Source organism: Ctenopharyngodon idella, chromosome 24 (assembly GCF_019924925.1).
Source record: "Ctenopharyngodon idella isolate HZGC_01 chromosome 24, HZGC01, whole genome shotgun sequence".
Classification (NCBI taxonomy): domain Eukaryota; kingdom Metazoa; phylum Chordata; class Actinopteri; order Cypriniformes; family Xenocyprididae; genus Ctenopharyngodon; species Ctenopharyngodon idella.
The window spans coordinates 28,751,549-28,765,690 of record NC_067243.1 but is presented as its reverse complement, the minus strand read 5'-3'; the positions used below and the strand labels follow the sequence as shown (position 1 = coordinate 28,765,690).

Below are 14,142 nucleotides of genomic sequence, written 5' to 3'. Positions count from 1 at the left end.
CAGCATTTATCAATATCATTGTGTGTAAGTGTTGGGGTGGGCTAGCAAAGCAATTCATTCTGGGGTAATCTTAATTTTAAGTAGTTTATACTTACATTTTTTTTAGTATAAAATCAGTCTTCTTCAAAGGCGAGATCTTCGAGCAGCTGCTGATATCTTTGGCTTCAGACATTGCTAACACTGAAGAAAACCAAACTAGGTAACAATAAACAATAATAATGACAAAAAACAAACATACATCATAGTTTGAGATTATATACACAGACATAAAGCATGATGATAAGGTTAAATATTTTGAATACATAATAATGCATAAAAATATTTATTATTTATAAGCCTGAGGGATGAAACTAGAGCTAATTCAACAAGAAAAAAAGGAAAACAAATGAAATGTATGCCACTTTTGCTTGTGGATGAACATTTTTGCATATAAAATAAAGAAATTAACAACATATTCAACAAAAAATAAACTCACATTATATAAAAATATAAGAACTTTAAATTAACCCAAAATATATTAGTTGTACTACAATTACAAAATTACTGGGCAGCTGTTTCTTCAACAAGACCACAAAATAAGCAAGTTTGATCAATATCAAGATATTTACAGATAGATTAATTAAACCTGTCACTCATATCTTTTAAGTTGTTGCGCTTGTGATAACGTCGTAGGTCACATGATAACGTCAACATGGCGGATTATTTTTGTGGCTGTGCTGTGGCTCTCCATCCTCAGTGCTCACACCAGTCTGAAGACATTTCACATCCTACAATAATGCACAAATATAATACAAAAGCAGTCATCTTAACATCACAGTGTCATTTGACTTCTGTATTAGAAGTAACAAAATGATCTTACTTTATATTTTTGTTTCAGGTTTTCCTTTTTTTGCTGTAGTCACCTTGTCTTGCAGGTCCTGCTCCACAAAAGCTCTGCAGCAAATGTACAGACATCAAGATTCAGAAAAGTGCTGTAATAACTCTGTTTAAATTACAATAATTAAAATAAACTAGACTTTAGATTTAAATAGACTTACTAATTTCTGTAGTATCGTCACTCAAAGCCTTTGATGGCATCATTCCTTCATCAGCCTCTCTCCACCGGATAAACACACGTGATCATCTGTCCCTGTAACATCAGACAAGATTCAAGTTTCCTCTGAGATTGATGTGCTTAAATCTACATTTACATGTTTATGATGTGTTAACTCTCTTTTTATCCAATACAAATGTTCCTTAATTTACCAACAGTACTAATGGACAAATAAAATAGATTAAACTTATGTTTATTTTATGTAGATTTATTGATTTACGTTATTTTCATTCATGTAATGTAAGCAGTGTTGACAACAGTGAATTCTACATAATCCATCACTCTTAAGCCATAATACTTAAAGAAGATGTTCCTGTCAGATGTTAAATAAACATTTAATAAGCACCTTTAAGACGTGGTTTAGAATATGTAAATCCAATTCGGAGAATTAAGTTATGTGTGTTTACTAGAGCCTGTTATCATAATAAATCGTGTTTTTACTGTAAAATCACAACTATAGTGTCTAGCATCTTTACACATTCAGCGGTTTACTCTATAGTAGTTCAACAAATGCTATTTTAACACAAGGAACCGTGTTTTTAGTTTTCAATACTCACATTTGAAAGCATCTGCGCCGCTTTTCTCCTCCATGTTCAATTATGACGTATCCTCTCCTGTGGCCTCCTGGGATAGAAAAGTATCGATCAAGGAACACTTCAGAATCTGGGCGGAAGCAGTAGGCCATCCGGGAACTTCTTGACTACTCATTTATGATTACTGAGGTTTCTGACATACTTAATTGCTCGCCTACTGCTTTTCCCCTACTAAATAGTAGACAAGTAGGCGGTTTCGGACGCAGCCAAAGAGATTCGGCTATTAAGTACCTACTCTTTTAGCGCTCGTTAAGTAAGTACTTATTGAAATGAAGTACCTACTCATTGAGTAGGCAGTTTTGGACGCAGCCAGCGAAAGCTCTGCGTAAGGAACAATGACTTCCTTCTTCTTCTTCTTTTAGTTTTTTGGCGGATTGCAATCATGACTTATCAGGTGCATAGCTCCACCTACTGTACAGGAGTTTGTAGCAATGGATTATGGTGCGATAAAACTACTTTACATAATATTAATATTAAAAACAATGACTTCCGATGCCGCGCCGATATAAATAGGCTGCCTGAGGAAAAATGTGGAAGTGACTGTGTCCATTGGGGCGTAAATGCCACCCAGGACCTTTTTAATTGGTTTAAAGAAACACCAGGTATCCAGTGGTCCACAAATATAGGGAAATTACAGATAGTAAGGATTTACTATTTGAATGTAATTTATTTTTTATTATTTTTATGAGAAATTTTCAATTCACCTATAAGTGAAATATGCTTCTTAAACGACGTTTCAAAAAAAGGTTCAGGAGCAGCATGGTCCCGAATGAAACGTCCCCATCTGACTAACAGAGAACCGTATGGGGACGTTCTGTTAATGTCCCAAATGTCCTCTTTGTAACGATCTTATGTGACCATTGATTAACCAATGTGGAACGTCCCTCTAAAGTCATATAAGGAAACTTGAACTGCAGCACTTTCATAACCAAAAGAGGATGTTTTACAAACATCTCTAATGTGAAGGTTCAGGATTTCCGTCCCATTTAGAGAACTTTTAGGGAATGGTGCGCAAGGCCACGAGAACGTCCCCTCCTACATGGGATGGATGTTCATCTGCACATCATCAGTTTCTCAATAGTCAGAGTAAAAATAAAACTACTGAACTAACTAAAACTAACATTAGTCAGAATGTAAATGATCATAGTGTAACTCTAGTGTATATTAGTTTGTCTGTTGTAAATCCTGCCCACTTCTTTGCATTGTCACACATGCTTCAGTGCTCTGAGAGTGTTTATAGTGCTGTGAGTTTAACACTTCATGACTGAGAGCAGAACAGAACACAATCTTCATCATCACACAAGACAAAAGAACAACAATGAACAAAATCACCTTCTTCATCTCGACTCTCACACTGATCGCTCAAGGTTTGTGTGATGCAGCTCCACAATTATTCTCTTGAAATATTAAATGTTTATAATTTTATATATTTTTTTTTTAGAATTTATAATTGTAATCGTATTATTATTTTCTTCTTCTTCTTCTTGTTCTTTCTCTCAGAGTGTAGAGGACAGTACACTGTAACTCAGAGTCCATCAATAACAGCAGTTCAACCAGGACAAGAAGTCAGAATAAACTGTAAAACCAGCAGTGCAGTGTATAGTGGTAATTATTTAGCCTGGTACTTACAGAAACCTGGAGAAGCTCCTAAACTCCTCATATATGCAGCAACAAGCCGTTATACTGGAACTCCATCTAGATTCAGTGGCAGTGGATCTGGCAGTGATTTCACTCTGACCATCAGTGGAGTCCAGACTGAAGATACAGGAGATTATTACTGTCAGAGTTTCCACTATCCGAACAGTAAACCTGTGTTCACACAGTGATAAAGAGTGGTACAAAAACCTCGGTCAGTCAGACGTCACAGTGATGCACTGATACAGCTGAGAGATACTGCAGCTGCTGATGGAGGATCACAAACAACACAATGGTGTATCAAACCTTTCAGAAACATTATTTATTTATTTGGATGTACTAAGCATGTAACATAATCTTTATATTATATAAATGTTAGTGGTGCTTGGTCCTGCAAAACTTTCCACTACAATGTAATCGAACTGCAGGAAAGTCTGTCACTTTAATTGCACTTCCATGCTTCATCACTAGATGGCGTGTCTGTTACATAACTGAGTTCTCTATCTGTCACTCACTTTGACGTTGTGTCGATGTGATGACACTAGTGTAGTGTTTCTCAACCTTTTTTACTCGATGGCCTCCTCCTTCACCAGATCAATACTGCAGTGCCCCCCTAAGATGCCTGACATTTCCTCTTATACTGAACTTCCACAGCAAAGAGAGAAAAGTGTTTGTATTTAAGCCTTTTTATTAACATTTGTTTGCATTATTGCTTTTCTACTGCATGTTTTGTAATATTCTTTAATATTCTTTTTGAAAACATAATTGGTAATTTAAAGCTATGCTTTATAACTTAAAGAAATCCCTCTGTTAAATTATAATACTCTGATGTTATCCAGGTCAAGTGATTGCATCTGTGCCAACAGAACGATTGAGACTCCCATCTAAAGCCTGTCGGTTCACGTCGTCCCTGATAACAAGAACTTAATGCTGTTGGACAGGCTGTCTCTGCTGTACATGCCACGGACATGAACGAGGATAGTCCCGACCCAGCACACATGCAGGAACTATGCTCGTCAACCGATTTATTAATAATTAATAATCATCAATAATTAATAATCATAAACTGTGAGGTAAGATTAGTATACATACATCAGAAGGCCTACTCTCTCATCCCTGCATAAAAAGACACATGTGCAAATGAGATGCTAAAATTCAATGGTTAAAAGCAGCACTTTAAAGGAAAATTCACTAATCACACTGATGCACATTATGACAGAAACCCTTAACAATGTTCTAACATCATAAATACAGCGATTATGATATAAAGAGACAGTAAAGCAAATACAGGATAAATGTGAAACAGCAAAACGACCTCTGCTTCCCCGTCGACATACAGCATGAGCGCAAATGCTTAAAGGGGAAACAATAAATCTTCCTATGGTGTCCCAGTAATTATTCCTGATTAAACCACTGAAAATACAACATTACATACAAGTTTTGCTGAAGTTAACTCAATTATAGAATTGTTTCTTTATTCCTCTATGGCATGGTGTCGCCCTCAGGAAACATAAAAGGTTTTTGGACTTCACACCGGATCTATATATGACACGTCTGTTCAATGAAATGAGGGGCTGAAGTGGGTGCAGCCTTTTCTGTTTATCCACATTTCATGATGGATATATTATCAGGGACCCCCAAGGGTTAAATAAAAACAAACAAAACAAGCCCTATAATTTAATAAAATAACACATATTATGAAGACACTTTATATTTAATGGTATTAGATGATTTGATAGTTGCATTTAATAGATTACAACTTCAATAAAACATTTGTATTTTGTTTGTAACATTGTATCTGGAATGGTAAAACATTGTTGACTTATCTTAAGTCTGAATTTCTGATGAACTCTTATAGCGCTGCAGGACTAGCCTACAGCAAACACTGAACCAGACTATTAAATGTTGAGCAAGGGATCTCATTGGCTGCAGGATCAGCAGAGACCAATCAGCCTGAGTCATTTGGTATTGATGTGATTGCTTACAGACTGCATGTAAAGGACCGATCGAAGCCTGTGCCATCTTCAGTTTCATGACTGAACTAGATTTCTGACATGACAATTCTTGGAGAGTTTGTCATGGTAATGAATATGACAATGTTAATGTGTTTGGTCTGCTGCTGTTGATTATATCTGCTGTAGAGTACAGAACTTTCCACTGCCAAAACACACACAACATGCTGCTGCTGTACGAGCAAACATGAATCACCCCATAGCAGATCTGGACAGGTGGAGCTGGGGGAGGTGGAGGATTTCTGAAAGTACACTGCACTGCTACAGCAAACAATAGACAAGTGTTTGAATGTTGAGCAGCAAGATCATTGACTACTGATACAGCAGGAATCATTCAGTGTGTCCTGTAGAGAATGATGTGTAAATGTGTATGTCTGACTCTGTATATTTACTGTTACTGTGCTTTGCTGATGTAAAGCCTTTCTTTTAACCCTGTCAGTAAAACTATTGGACTCTGAATGTATATCGTCCTGATCTCTCTTCTGTCTTTTGCATTCAGAGGGTGTTTTACATGAGCGGCACATGCTTCACTGCTCTAAATGTGTTTATAGCTCTATGAACTGAACATGACATGATCAAGAGCTCTTCTTCATCAACCAACAAACATGACTTTCAGCTGCAGCTGCTCATAAACACAATCACACACAACACTGATCACAGACAAACACTAATAACACTAGATCATCTAAATCAACATCAATCTTGTGTTTATGAAGAGAATGAGTCAGTGTTTAATACGATCATCATGTTTTAGGTGTAATATATGATCCCTGTCAATCAAACTGAACAGACTGAATTCAGTCACTTCTGCTGTCTGGATGTGATGCTTCTCATTTGATGTTCATGACATTTTCATATATATTTTCATCACCACATTTTCAGCAGAAGTGAAACTGGTGTGTTCCAGTCCAGATCATGTGACCAATCAAACAGTGAGACTGAAAAGCCCATTTGCATTGTCAGGGTGGAGTGATTCTGATCCTCTCAGAATAGAGCAGCTCTGTCTCCAGAGACCATGTTCAAACCCCAAGAGCTTTATTTGACATTTACATCAAGCTTGTGAAAAGCACCTGCATCTTCATCTGTTAGTTGAATGATGTTGTCAGACACAAAGTGAACTTGTTGAGAAGCTTTATTGAATGTTACAGCAGATTGAAAGATCACACAGTGCTTTGACACGCCAGCTCTCTTTCAGTATTGAGTTGTAAATCACTACAGCTGCAGCACTAGACTCATGTGAATCCTGCCTGACACAGGACACTCAGATACGGCTCATCTTCAGGAGAGAAACATCAGCACTCAGAGCTCTTGTGGAACGAGACCTCATGAGGAGCTCCATCATGTGTTACTCTGCAGACGTACACCTCTCCCTTTTCCCAGCGTGCTTTGCTGAGGGTCAGGACGCTACTGCGGCTGTAGCGGCCGTCCCGCTGGCTCTCTGCGCTGGTCACGACCCCCTCGGTGACCTCTGACCCGTCCAGTGTCCAGCTCACCAGCGCCCCCTGTGGAGAGTAAGAGCTGAGCAGGCAGAGCAGTGCGGCTGAGTCTCCAGAGATCTGCAGAGAAGAGGGCGGCAGCAGAGACACTGAGGGCTTCACTGTGGGACCAGCTGCAGGAGACAAACACAACACATTCACAAACACAAAGAAAACACTGTTTCACTCACAGCATTTCAACAGCAGCAAAAATCATGACAATCTGATCCTTCATGACATTCAACATCACTAGAGCTCATATAATATACAATATACAAACTACACAATCACTATATACATTTAAATCAAACCTCAGAAATGAAACTCAATATACTGAGACACTGACTGCTTTAATTCCAGCAGTTTTTATATCTAAACATAAAGTACTTAAATTTTACTTGAGATATTCAGCTAAAAATTTAACTCAATTTCAAACAGAATTAAAACAACTGAATCATATACATATATTTTGTTTGTATTAAATTACACTTTGTACACTGAATTACAAGCACAACATGAGCAAAAGAGATTCAGTTTCATTCACTGAACTACAGAAAATATCAACATTTACAATCTGATGCCAAATTTCTTTTTTCCCCCCATGATATCTACAATAAAAGATGAACTATATGAACACAGTGTAGAAATAAATGAAGGAAAATTAAACTAGTAATAAACTGAATAAACTCATAGTGAGACATTATGGAAAAATATTTAGATTTTTTTGAAAGGAATAATGTTGTTCTTCTGAATGAATAAACATGACAATATCATTGTTTTAGATTTAATAATTATAAAACAATATCAGTAAGACTTAAAGCCTTTATACACAATGAATTATACAAGTATTTTTTAATGCATTAATTAAGCATCATTATACACATTATACTGCATGTATGATCTCATGAATAATTCATTAAGCAGTTATAACACATTATAATATCATCTATTCACTGTTACACCTTTAGAAAGTATAATGGGGTAAAACAAATTGCAAACAACCAATTTCAGATGTAACATTGAATTTGTCAATATAATGGCTTTTAATTTTGGTTACAATTATTTATGAAAAGGCACATAAGGCATTATTTATAACACATTATACATAAATGCTTCAAGTAAAGTTTCAGCACAATATTATTATTTAAAAAAAAATGTTTTTGTTTCAGCTGTAAAATACTTTCTGAAATCTAAATTGTATTGTTTTTTTAAAAATTGTTAATTAAAAGGACTTACCGAGCACCAGTTTAGTTCCTCCACCGAATGTGCACCACAGTGATACAATCTAATGAAACGGTCGTACAAAAACCTCTATTCCACTCGAGTGAACACAAACTCCAGCAGAGAGAGAGAAACAACACTTCAACACACTGATATTAGAAGAAACTCAGATCTTCTCAACACTCAAACATTCAGTTTGGACAAAATGCTTTTCAAAAAAGAACAACAAACACACTTTCATTCAAAATGTTTGTTGTTGCAAAAACAGTGTAATTATTTTCATGATCAGCTGAAGAGTTTATTAATCTTATTTAAAACATGATTCAGTTTGACTTTATATGTTATATTTCTCATTCATTCTTTAGTCTTGTGCTGATATAACAGTTTAAAGAAATATATCTGATGATCTGTGACCTCTGAGGTGACCTTTGACCTCTTTTATCATGGATGATGTTGTGGAGTTTCTCATAATGATCTTCTGTTCTTCATATGAAGCTCAATCATCATGATTCACAGAAAAACCTGCAGCTTCAAATAAATTAATCAATAATTCTGAACATTTCATAAGCACATTGTTTAATCTAGTGTCACATGACCTGATTATGAGTCCTGATGAACATGTCAACCTTCATCAAAACACCATCATGTATCTTTTTTTTTTTTTGTTTACTCTAAATACAGTAAAACTTTTTCTCATTGTTAACATGTTTTTAAAGATGTAGTACATTACTGTACTCACAAAGAAATAATTATTGTGTTTGACAAATATGTTTAAAATGATCGACTATATACTATACTAATGATAAATAAATATAAATACTAATGATACTATAGTCATTTTAGGGGCCTAAAAAAAAATCTTTTATTTTTCTTCCTTAAGTTGGCCACCATTTTGAGATCACATGACCAGCTGAATGCTGCTCACTTTCCCTGCGTCCCAATGTCCATACTATCCATCCTAAATAATATGTGAGATTAAAATAATGTGTCCCAAAGCATAGTATGTTGGAAAGGGTATGCCAAAAGTCCCCGGATGGTCTACTATTTCCGGTAGATTTTGGAAGTGTGGATCCGTGCACACTATAAAGGCTAATATTGCCCACAACCCATTGCGCTTTGGATGAGGATTCAGTTCAGAACTACAAACACGAGTAAAAAGTGTTAAAAAACTACAAAACATGGCGGATATGCGCGACCGACGCTGAGAGGTTTGAGTGACTAATAATCAGTTCAACCTGATAGAAAATATTTATTTAATGTTATCCGTGTTATATTTCACCTAATACCAATGTGGACTTTTATAAAGATCTGATTGGCCATTAACTTTTAAATGCATCATTATGCATTAATATGAGGAGAGTTCTCCACATGAAAGACCCGCGACTGCAGATCAACGTGCTACTGCATTTCTCTCCGATACGGTAGGAAATTAGCTAAATGAAATGTGGAGGATGTAAGATGATTGACAGGCCAGTTTACGGTGACAGGATGCGACAGAGAGCAAAGACGCAATTGTATGACGTGACAGTATGTCCCAAAGCTTGTCTACTCTTTTGCTAAAGTATGTACTTTTTGTTCACAGAAAGAGTACATACTTTTAGGGCGTAATATAAGTAGGCGAATTGGGACGCAGCATCAATCTTGGTCACATATTATCAGAAACATTCACCTTATATAAATGAATCATGAATGAGAGTGAATAGATTATTTCTACAGCGGCACTGAAAGCTGAAAATGCTTCATCCACACTGACAGATGTTCATATAAAGTCAAAGACTAGTGTCTTATCAGTCTGTCAAACATAAACAAAAAACATTTTATAATTAAAATTAAAAAATATTTACAATAATCAATATTTACAATTATTACAAACATCATCAATATTAGGTTGCACTTTATTTCGAGGGTCACTTTTGATATTCTACTAACTATAAGTAACTTGTCAACTACATGTCAACTAACTCTCATTAGTGTATTAGTAGACTGTAGTAGACTGTTAGGTTTGGGTTCAGTTAAGTAGAATAAGTTGACATGTAGTTGTAAAGTTACTTACAGTCAGTAGAATGTCTGAAGTAGACCACTGAAATACCAAATCTTATATGTAGAGAGTTTATTAGTTTGTTAGCAGCTCACGTTGTAAATCCTGCCCACTTCTTTGCATTGTCACACATGCTTCAGTGCTCTGAGAGTGTTTATAGTGCTGTGAGTTTAACACTTCATGACTGAGAGCAGAACAGAACACAATCTTCATCATCACACAAGACAAAAGAACAACAATGAACAAAATCACCTTCTTCATCTGGACTCTCACTCTCTGCATTCAGGGTAAATATCTTGTATAAATATCTTGAAAAATAAACAACCACATCTTATTTACAGTCCAATAACCATTAATGACTAAAATATGTTAATTTCAGAGAGCTGGGGACAAGTGACAGTGACTCAGAATCCAACAATAAAATCCATCAAACAAGGAGAAACTGTTACAATCAGCTGTAAAACCAGTCAGCTGATTTCTGGCTGTAGAGACTGTGTGTCTTGGTATCAGCAGAAACCTGGAGAAGCTCCTAAACTCCTCATTTATTACATAAGAAGCCTTCAGTCAGGAACTCCATCTAGATTCAGTGGCAGTGGATCTGACTATGGCAGTGATTTTACTCTGACCATCAGTGGAGTCCAGACTGAAGATACAGGAGATTATTACTGTCAGAGTGCACACAGCATCAACAGTAACTGGGTGTTCACACAGTGATAAAGAGTGGTACAAAAACCTCGGTCAGTCAGACGTCACAGTGATGCACTGATACAGCTGAGAGATACTGCAGCTGCTGATGGAGGATCACAAACAACACAATGACAATGTTTAGCAAAGTTTCGAAAGACTTTAAAGGTAAATGTAATATATAAGATTTAAATACATTCTCTTAACCCAGTTTATTGTTCATTGACTACTCTTAGTATGCCATTCATAGGTTTATTTCCCCTAAATGTGTAAACATTGAAACTCCCAGGCACCATCAAGACATTGAGAGCGTCCGCTCAGATCCGTCAATCTCTTTCCAGATGAGACCATGACTGACACGTTACATGTGAAAATACCTTCAGTTACAGAGTGAAGGCCAAAATTCACTGCATTTAGACCCACAAAGATCAATCAGGTCTTGAACGTGTCAAGGCGAACAGGGCATTGGATCCTCCTACAGCACTGGCCCTCCAATTCTGAAGGGGGAATTAAACACAAACAAACACACACTTTACACAATATTTGTACATATATCTGTAAAAGCCTTTAATCAGCTCAACATGTGCCTCCAAGAAACAAACAAAAACACAACAACAACCGAACCTGTTCTATGCAGTCAATGGGGCGCTGCGTCCGACGGCAGGAGCAACCTGGTTTACAAACTAAATGAACCACAAGCAAATTCAAAATAACTAAATACAAAAAAAGAACACAAATTAACAAATCAATTAAATCACAATACAGTTAGAACAAGCAAAAACAAATCAATCCCAAAAGAATGAGAGAAAAAAAAAAAAAGAAAAAAACTCACTGGTGGATAACTGCCCGTTGTACACCCCCTCAAGACTTTGATTTGAGTTGATACATACGACAGTTCAAAATTAGGAGTAAAGCACCAGGCAGCAGGCCAGACTAATGACCCGACTGATCCCACAAGTGTCGCATGCTGGAAGAAATCGGTTAGGATTAACGAGTAAACACAGTGCGATATCACATGAACAACGGCGGTCAAACTAATAGTGCTGATCTGATGGTCCGGTCCAGCAGCACAATTACACAGGCTGATCTCACACAGCTCCAAAGATTGATCCCAGAAACAATATAACGGCCACGAGAACACAGTTCGATGTCCAAGCAGTCATCTATGGTGAAGCAAACATGAACGGCAGACATCCAAGCAGCAGTTTAAAGGGAAACCAAAGACCGCTGCATCTCTTGCATTGACTCAGACATTAACTGTGTAAATACAACACACTCCAAGAGTAAGGATCACTAGCTAGGTCACTAATAAGCAACCAAACCCATAGTAGAAATGTCTGTCAAATGGCGACTCCCATAACACAGGAAACTCCATGGTAGATAGAATGCATTTCCATGGAAACAGCCATCACTAAATGCATCCCACAAATGCTCCTCAATCCACACTACAATGAAATAATGTAACCCTGCATGGCACAAACAAACAGCCCACATCACGGCTGAATACTCCTACCTCTCGGACATTCACACGGTGCGCCGGAAATCCTGTAACTCCGTCACTGACGCTAGGCAGACGCACTTCTGCATAATGTCAATACTGACGCTTTTATATTCCACCAAACAAGAGCACAATTAAAACCCGCCCCCTCCACATCTATCTGAAAAGGTAGAAACACTTCTACAACCACACAAAATCATGATGGAAATCTATAGATCCCCAGTTGATTTAGCTTCAAAAGACATTGATTCATTAACTGGGAATTACCATTGTGTTGGTTTTGTGTGGTTGTAGCAGTAGTTTCTACCTTTTCAACAGAAATGACCTTTATCAACTCTAGAGGTCCCATCCACTTGCATTATATGGACTCACAGAGAGGAGTTATTTCTTTAAAAATGTTTGTGTTCCTCTGAAGAAAGACATTTACATATAGGATGACATGAGTGAGTAAATGTGAGAATTTTCCTTTTTGTGTGGAGTATCCCTATAACACATGATGAGGAGAGCATCAACTGTAGCGAAACTGTCCGAAATCAGTCAGTAGCTCACATCATTTTTCAAGGCTTTCATCTGTTTCTCCAGTTGGATTAGCAGGGCAAAAGTTAACCTCTGCTCTCTTCGGTTTCTTCACATTTTTGGCTAGAAAGCATTTATCCCTGGTCTTGTTCTTCAATGAATTAAGAGCAACTTCTAAAGTGTTACCCTTGTCATGTTATCACCTTGCTTTTATGACATGTTATTTCATTCGTGTTATGTACTGTATTGCAATAACATGGCCTCGCCCCCTTTGTTGTGTGTTCTCAGGGGCGGGGTTTATGTAAATTGTAGGGTTAGTGATGTCACCAATCCAGGAAGAAGCTCGTTGTAGTCCCTACCAGCTGTTTGTTGTAGTCCTTAAACAGAATTCTTTAAAAGAAAATATCTCCCTTTGCTTTGAACTTTGAGCATCGTAACTTTGCAGATGTTGTTTATGTTCAAACAGCAACATTACACACTAACTAAAGTTAAAAAAGTCAAATCATAATCAACCACCCCTTTAAGAAATGTGCATTGTGCAATAAATAAATACTCCAAATAAAGTTTAATTATAATTTTATATCAGTAAGTTCTAAATGATATGTCAATAAATATGTTAATGGATTTGAAGGATACTTAGTTTGAAATAAATGTATTTTAAATAGATTTTGGTATCCACCTTATTACTACGCCCCATGACGCTTTGTGCGAACTATGGGTGTAACTTCCGTTAAGCTGTAAACAGTCAGTGAAAGGCTCGCTCTATAAAAGAAATAATACGTTTTTTTTTTTTTAAACTGGGTACGAGATGACATTTTTCTACTCACCCTTCAACCAACGAACATTAAAAGGACATTTAATAGTGTAAAAGCATCAACAAGGTACTTTCAACAGGCCATGAAAAAAGCAAGATTCTTTCCACAGAAATAACGGACGGGTTAAATATAACTTTAGTGATATATATCTGTATTATGTAATATACGTTGCCTTTATAAAAATGTCCATGAACTTCAGCATTGCGTGATACTATTTCAAAGCGATTTCCATCATTTTTACAGATAATAAATTGTATTTACCTGTAAAAACAAACCTGGAAAGAGACGTGAGGCTTTGAGGAGAAAAACGAGAGATTCTTCGTTCATTCCAGTGAATTATTAATGGGATATATCGTACATTATATCGGAAGAACAGACCACAAACATGCAGTATATGTTGTCCTTTTTCATACTATTACAGCGGCATGAAAGGGACAAAAGAAAATAATCACGAGGATAGAAAGCAGTGACTGAAAAGAGCTCTTGCCATAGATATTCGTTATAACATGTTACGTTAAAATACCAAGCGTTACGTAATTCTCATGATGTCTGAATATAAAAC

General features: G+C 36.6%; 1 long non-coding RNA gene across 1 annotated transcript; it reads left to right on the top strand.

Moving 5' to 3' along the window:
* The first annotated feature begins 1,652 nt into the window (after positions 1–1,652).
* Positions 1,653–6,599, top strand: LOC127506936 (uncharacterized). The gene is made up of 2 exons (XR_007928157.1): positions 1,653–3,053; positions 3,187–6,599. It is a non-coding gene; the product is annotated as an uncharacterized LOC127506936 (long non-coding RNA).
* Positions 6,600–14,142: the final 7,543 nt, after the last annotated feature.